General features: G+C 42.9%; 1 pseudogene; it reads left to right on the top strand.

The window, feature by feature from the left end:
• The first annotated feature begins 3,481 nt into the window (after positions 1 to 3,481).
• LOC123234554 lies at positions 3,482 to 6,729 on the top strand (annotated as a pseudogene).
• The last annotated feature ends 1,461 nt before the right edge of the window (positions 6,730 to 8,190 follow it).

Genomic DNA, 8,190 nt, shown 5'->3' with positions numbered 1-8,190 from the left:
CCTTTTCCAAGAGTCTGAGACCTGTCTTTCTTGTCCATGAAATTCCAGTAATTACATGGAAGATAGAGGACCACATCAATATGGCATCTTCCCTCCATTGCCTGGAATTCTTTCCTTCTGAACAGCCAAGGTCTAGGGGGCCATACACTTCCTGGATTCTAGTGTCTTTCTTCCAGGTTCTGTAGAAAACTCACTCATTCCTGTATATATTTCTTTCTTGCTCCAAATACCAATCTTGATCAAAGTTTCCAAGGGCTATGGGAACAAGGCAGCTGCCATCCATTGGGAAATAACCAGTCCTAAGTCCCTCCCTGTATTCTGGGAAGACCTTAATGATCCTGCCTGCTCTTTTCATGGTTTAGTGTAGAGTGTGATCTATGGATCCTTTCAATGTCTATATTGCCCTCTTGTTGTAGAACTTCAGGGCAGTTTTGAATAAGCTGAATAATTTCTTTTAGTATGGAGTCCAAATTTCTATTAATTTCTGCTTTTTCAGGAAGACCAATGATTCTCAAATTCTCTCTTCTAGACCTGTTTTCTTGATCTGTCAATTTCTCAGTGAGATATTTCATGTTTCCTTCTATTTTATCAGTCTTTTGACTTTGCTTTATTTATTCTTGCTGTCTTGAGAGATCATTGGCTTCTACTTGCCCAATTCTGCTCTTTAGAGACTGGTTTTATGTTATAATCTTATGATTTTCCTTTTTGGTTTGGTCTATCCTGTTTTCCAGCTGTTTAATTTTGGTTTTCAATTTGCTAATAAATTCTTTTGATTTGGGGGCATCTTTCTCCAATTGGAAGTTTCTGTCTTTTAACCTGTTAATTTCCTTTTGAGGTATTTCCCACTTCTCTTGCCAAATCTCTTCCATCTTTTTCATGATCTCATATTTGAATTCTTCAAGAGTTTGTAACCAATTTTAATTTTGGGGGGAAGGTTTGGATGTGTTTAGTTGTTTGTTCTCCTCTGCTGTTTGCTTTGTTTTCTGGACTTTTTTTCTGTGTAAAAGTTGTAGAGTGTTAAAGATTTCTTCTTGATCTTTCTCTTTTGAGGTTCTTGTGACTGGCTTGCCATTGTTATTATTGCTTTCTCAGTCAGAAGTCTGCTTGAGGTAGACAGGCTTTCTGCTTATCCTATGGAGCTATGGATCAGTTTTGGTCTGAGTCACAGTGCTGTACATACACCCTCTCACCTTTATCCTCATGCCCAGTGTCTGTCTGTGCTCTTTATGCTCCTGAGGTCTCAGGTCTAGTTGTTCTCAGGGTCAAGCCTCCTGGTGGTCCCCTTGCTTGCTCCTCTGCCCAAAGCTCCTTTAAGAGTCTCAGGGCACTGCTTCCACAGTCATGCACCCCTCTGCACTGGGTCCTTGCCTGTGCTCAAGGTTCGAGTCCGAGTCTTCACCTGTGCTCAAGGTCTGTGTTCAAAGTTTGGTTCTTTAGCCTCTTGGGGTCTTAAGTCTTTCTGCTCTCAGGAGCAGGCCCTGGTGATCCCAGGTAGCTGCCAAGGACTTAATGGATACCCCCAAACTTGCTCTAACTCTTGTGCACTGGCTTTGGCTTTGTCATTGTAGGTGGTGTGAGGGGAAAAGGGTTGCTCAGCTCCCATTTTAGTGAGAGCTATTTCACCCCCTTATAGCATGGAAATGTCCTGATCCCACATACCTTCAATGCTGTGCCCTGTTGCGGGGTCTCTTTGTTCTTCTGGGTTTGTTTTTATGTCCTCTTGAGGAGTCCTGTATGTGTGGGTTAGGAGAGGTTAAGCAGCTGCTTTTTACTCTGCCACCATCTTAACCAGGAACTTCCTGCCTGCTCTTGAATCCAGATTGAGAAATGCCAACCCCTCTGCCTGGAAGTCCTCCTGTCCCTTATCAACACATGTTTGGATCCTCACTCCACCCCCTGCTTCTTCCTTGTCACTCCTCTGCCCCCATTGCCCATGCCTACTCCCCCTTTGGCCTTCTCCCTATAAAGGTTCTGTCCCTGCTTGGTCAGAGACATCATCCCTTAGTTCTGCCAATCTGGTAAATGAGGGAGACAGAATCTGAGAGTTTGGGTCCCTTTAGTCTCCTGGAGCTTGAATACCCTGGCAGCTAGCATTTTGACATTGAAAACTACTTTGAGCATTAATTCCATAATCCATTGTTATGAGGAAGATTAATGAATTATTATTTAGGAGGCTTAGCAAGCAGGGCTGAAGGAATCTAAATGGAATGGGAAAGCAGGAAGTGTTCCTTCTCTCTCCATGTCGGCTGGGGACAAGTTGTAACTGACGCCCTTTGAGACCTCAGAGGAAGTGGAGTTTATACCCTAATATCCTGGGATTCAGAAGGAACACAGTCATCTGCTTGTGGGAAGTTTTGGTTGAGACTATAAAACCCAACCTGAGTTGTTGGTTAACCTGGACTGGTTTAGCTCCCAGACCTACCCACCTGAAGGAGTACAGATTGTGGAACTGGAAGAGCTACAACATTGCTGCAGTGTGACAGGACTCAGCAGTGAGGATCCCACTTCATTTCTGTTATTATTTGTGCCCTGTCTTGCTTTAGATCTTAGTTCAGAGTAGATGTCCATTCTCTGACCCTGAGGTTTGCCCATAGACTTGAAAGCATAGAACCCCTATTCCCATCCTTTAGACCAGGGATTCCCAAAGTGGGCGCTACCAACCCCTGGTGGGTGCTGCAGCGATCCAGGGGGGCAGTGATGGCCACAGGTGCATTTATCTTTCCTATTAGTTGCTATTACAATTTAAAAAAATTTAATTTCCAGGGGGCTAAGTAATATTTTTTCTGCAAAGGTGCCGATAGGCCAAAAAAGTTTGGGAACCACTGCTTTAGACTATAGTTTTCTTTAATTAAACGTGTGTTTATAAGCCCTTTTTGTCCATGTTATTCACTGGCTAGTTTCTCACACTCCCTGGCTAGGTGGACCTGTGATGGCAGTTAGGCCTTCTAATGGCTAAAACCCCTTCTAACTGTTTCCCCAACCTGTTAAGCTAAACCCAGCATATATTTATATATAAGTCCTTCCTGCCTCTTACACATCCTTCTACAGAATCCGGTTAATTAGTTATTTTAGTTAAGTTTAATTAGTAAAACCCCTATTTTCCCCCACATACTTTACTTCCCAAGTGGTAGGAGGGGACAACATACTTAAGGAAACAGATGTCTGGGAGGGAGATGTCAGTAGAGGGATATCTAAACAGTCCTGAAAGAGGAGGCTCTCTATCCTTTTTCTTCTTCTCTTCCCCTATTTTCCCCACAACTAGGTTCTGTCCAGACCTCAGTCAGAATACTTAGAGATTCTCCAGGAAGGGGAGGAAAAAGGAAAGCAGGGGCTTCAGTCTCAGCCTAGACCAAGAGAGGAGGAGAAAAATATGACCCTGGCTCTGTTCAGATTTGAGTCATCATTCTGGTCCCATTCTTTCCATGATAAGACCTGCCAAGGAGATGATAGTTTCTCTTCTCTCCTTCTCAGATTCAAAGTGATGCTATCTCCCATGATGGTTCCCACCTTCTCAGGACTGTCCTTCACCTGCCTGCTGCTCCCAGGTCTGATCCAAGGTGAGCCCTTCAATGCTTTCCCCTTCACTACACACCTGGGCATAGAAAAATGTTAGGACTTTGGCAAATTTTGAGGGAAAAAGAAAGTGCTGGAAGCCATCAAAGCCCGTGACATTTAGCACAGTTCATCACAAGTTATGACACCACCATAGCAGGTGTCAGAAGGAAGGATGTTCCACTCAGTTTCCCCATGTGAATCTTTTCTCACTAACATTCCCTTTTACAGAAATTATTGTAATCAATACCCTTACACAACCACAGGGAGACAGAGAAAAACAATACAGGCTAATTGCAGAGCCCCTCCCCCTCCACAAGCTCCCTATACCTCTTTGGAAATTCCCACCCTTATATACGTAATACAGAAATTCCCCTAGAAGTCACTTCACAACAAACCAGCATACAATGAGTTAATTCTAAAGATTTTAAATCTCTAACTCAGATTCCCATACACAGGAGCCTGTAAGAGCAGGCCAGAACAGTCTCCAAGTTTCCACCCTCCCAGATCTGATTTGGTACAGTAATTTAATATAAAAGAACAATGAATGAAATATGAAGAAATTGTCTCCCATGAAAAGGTCTGTACTTTCTCACCACTGTGGCCCAAGAGATACGTCAAACACACCTAACACATTGTTTCCAAAGATAAGAAGTATGGTGGGGATGGAATTCATGCCAACATTGATGTAATCTTAAGAAAAATGATATCAAAATTAAAATCAGCAGATGGCACTTCAGATCAGCCACTGAAAACCTACTGGGTTTTTGGGTCTCCTTACTCCATTTTCACTCAATTGTCCTGCCCCCAAGGGGAACTGGACTGCTGGTAATCCCACAATAACCATTCCCCTGCCCCAGCAGGAAGGAACTAGACAGAAGGAATATGGGGAGAGTGGAACAGAAAAGAAATGGTCATTTCTAGTGTTCAAAGACTGAGTTGCAGAGAACAGGAGCCTCAGCTTCCTTCCACGTGACTCTTCTCCTCCCTCTCCCAGGCCAACAGGATGCTGCTGATGCCCCTTCTGCTAGAAGCTCCTGCCCTGAGGCCTTTGCCTTCCATGGTTCCCACTGCTATGGCTTATTGGGACTAATTAATAATGAAACCTGGAACAGTGCAGAGGTTCGTTGGGGAGAGGGATCTCTGAGAGGGGTGTCTGGGTCTGTCTCATTATCTTGGTGTACTTTGGGGTCAGAAGTGGGGTCATATCAATTCCCTAATCCCTCAGCTCTCTCTCAGCTCTTCCCTTCTCAAAAGATTGCATAGTCAGATTCCTCCTTTTTCTGTGTCTCCCAGAACCTGACTTCCACAGAACATATCCTTGTCCCTCATAGTTATTTCTCCTTGGTTCCTTGCCCCTAAGCTACCTTGCCCTGAAGCTCTCTTGGCCCCTTCTCTGGTGTCCTTTGCTCTGTGACTCTCTCAGTTATTTTTCCTCATTCTCTACTCTCCTCAATTACAGTGCCAGGTCCACCCATCAGGCCACCTGGTGTCCTTGCTCAATAACGCTGAGGCTAACTTTGTGGCTACCATGATCAAAGAGTATCCAGGTGTCCAGAGCCCCATCTGGATTGGCCTGCATGACTCCAACAAGGTGAGTCCTAAATGACTTTCTCCCTTTCTATGCCCTGCAGAATAAAGTTGAAGATAAGATGTACAGCCCACTCTTTGAATATTGGGACATTCAGAACAACATTGGGACTGGGGGAGAAATAGGAGAATTGTCTTAGGGAGCAGGAAGATTTGGGGTGGAGGACAGAAGGGAGGTGTCCATGGTGCTGAGGGCCAGAGGCAGCCTATTCCTCCATCTGCAAACTCCTCAGTTTTCACCTATCTCCTTCCTGAATCTCTTCACCATTGGGCAAGTCATTTTTGCCCAGCTGTGTGCTTAGCCCTGAGCATCCCCCATAGAGCCCTTCACAGTCAGGAGTCTGGTGGGCACAAAAGGGAAAAACAGGAATGGTGGCATTGGGGGAGAAATTTTAGAGTCCCATGGCCAAGGACTCCCCTTGAGGTTCAGTGCAGTCAGAGTAGGGGATGGGGCAAAAGATAGAGGGATGAGGCACAGGAGTTAGAGATGGGTTCCTGTATGTGGCTTGTGGAGTAGGCTCTGCCTGGCTCTTATAAAGAGGACATCATGAGAGTAGAAATGGGCTGGGGTTGGGGAATCCCAGAAGCAACAGCAGTGATGGCAATGTCTGCAAAGATGTAGAGAATAGAATAATCCCCATGAAGGTTTGGGACTTGATCAGTTTATCTGTTCCTCGTGGGGATTAGCACAGTAGGTTTAGAAGTAGGTAGTTGGGGGGAGGTGTATACTCATTTCTAAGCATCTCCCTGCTTCATCTCTTCCCCCCAGAACTGCAGATGTTGATGGAGCAGCAATGCCCTTTTTCTCTACCAAGCTTGGGAGTCATGCTTCCCAAGTGGCACCAACCCCACCTATTGTGTGAGTTTGAGTTTTGAATCAGGTGAGCTGAGAGTGAAAAATACTCATACCTTTTCCATTTATCCAGTACTGTTTCCCTCCTGAACTTCTAAATGCATGAGGTCACCTTCTTCCTAGAATATGGGAATGACTTTCATCTCTGCCCCAATTTCATCTGCTTTCTTCCATTTCCCCTCCCTTCTTTCTTCTCTCTTTTTCCTTTTCCTGATCCATTCTCTTATCTTTTTTCTCATCTCCTTTCCTGTCCTTTTTTGTCTTCTGTTCTCCTCTTCCCTCTTTCCTCTCCCTCTCTCCTCTCCTTTTCTCCTTTCTGCCTTCTTCTGCCTCTGGTCTTTTTTCTCCTTTTCTTTCTTCTCCTTTCCCCTTTTTTGGTCTCTTCTTTTCTACTTTCCTCCTCTCTCCCCTTCTTTTCTTTTCCTTTTCCTAATCCTCTTCTCCTCTATTCTCTTCCTTTCTTTCATTTTTCTTATCTCATCTTCACTTCCCTCTCCACCTCCACCCCCTCTTCCTCTCCTCTTCTTCTCTTTCCTCTCCTTTCTCCTTTATAACACAAGAGCCAGATTGAGTGAGTGGAACTTTTGGCCAGGAAACTAAACATCAGACTTGGGGCTTCCCATCCAATCCTGTCTCTCCAATGAAAGCCGGGCCATCTCTTTGCAGGATTTCACAGTTGGAGAGATGAACCTTGTGAGAAGACATACCCCTACATCTGCAAATTCAAGGCCTAAAGAAGATAAGGCAGAAAAAGAGGTTGGCATTTGGTTGCCTTGGATTCAAGGACAGCCAATGATGGTCTTTTGCCCATTTGATTTCCTCCCAAAAGCCTTTCCCTTCCCCTTTTGTTATCCCCTAATTTTCTTCATTTCTCTTTCCCCTCTACTTTTTTTTATCCATGTATCTCCTACCCCAGGACTTTTCATGTCATATTCCACCATTAATTGAAAGTCTGCTGAATGCCATCGAGGCTGTGAGGTTAGCACAGCTACTCAGAAGCTCTGACAATCCAGCACGGCAGGTTGTCAGGAGGATGGAAGCTCCACACTCAGTTTCCCCTATATGACTCTTTTTGCAGTGACATTCATTTGCATTAAAATTATTACAATCAATATCCTAATTCAGCTCCAAGGAGACACAGTAAAACAGTATAGGTTCAAGGCAAGAACAATCACACTCACAGACTAAATCATATCCCAAAATAAACCCCTGTACAACCCCCTAGAGTATAGACATTTCTTCTAGAATTAGTCCAGTTGAAAACCAGCAGTTAGTGAGTTAATATAAGTTTCTAAAGTTACCAGCAAGAAAATACCTGGCCTGGGTTTGTTTCCAAACTCCTACAGACCAAAGAAATAGTGAAACACAAAGAAATTAAGGCAATGACAAATTAGCACAGAATCACCCTACTAGAACTGTATTCTTTGTGATCCTATAACAGAAAAAATACCATGAGAACAAAACGTTGGACCAGACTGACATTATTGTATCTTGTTAGATGTAATCAACTACCATAACCATTTCCTTGATTTATGATGAAAATGAAGAATATAACATAAATATATACATGATTTAATTAGTCAAAAGAAAATTAAATATTATGCTTAGCTAGGAACTGATGCACTTGTACCTTACGCATGGCTGAAAATAATAAGATCAAACTAAGCCAGACCGTAATGAATAATTTTTGACAAGCTTGCTTCTTTGTTTAGCCACAATAAGATAATTAGTAAATGCCAATCATATAATGTTTCAAAAGTTAATATGTGATTTTGAATGTATGGGAAAATCAAAACCTGTATGAGATCATAAGGAAAAAGAGGTATAAAAATAAAGATCAGCAGATGGCACTAGAGAAAGCAGTCTCTGCAAATTAACTTGAACTTTGGTTCATTTTCATTTCATTCTTTGCCACGCCATCCTACCTCCAGAGACTCAACCAAGTGAAGAGAGGGCTCTTCACAAAAGTCAACACAAAACTACAAAATTAATGGTCATACTATTATTTTTTAAATAGAAGAGAGTAAGTTGAAGGGGGTTTTCATGTTATTTTTTCAAATATTTGTAAGATGAAAATTCTGAAGCAACAAGGCAAGGACATCATTTAAAATAAAAAAATTTGATAATGTGGAATTGAAGAACCAAACTAGACTTCATGCACATAATTCTTCCTTTTATATTGTTGGGAAGAAAGG

Source organism: Gracilinanus agilis, chromosome 2, assembly GCF_016433145.1.
Source record: "Gracilinanus agilis isolate LMUSP501 chromosome 2, AgileGrace, whole genome shotgun sequence".
NCBI lineage: Eukaryota > Metazoa > Chordata > Mammalia > Didelphimorphia > Didelphidae > Gracilinanus > Gracilinanus agilis.
Note: the sequence above shows the minus strand (reverse complement) of the source record. Positions and strands in the feature narration are given on the sequence as shown.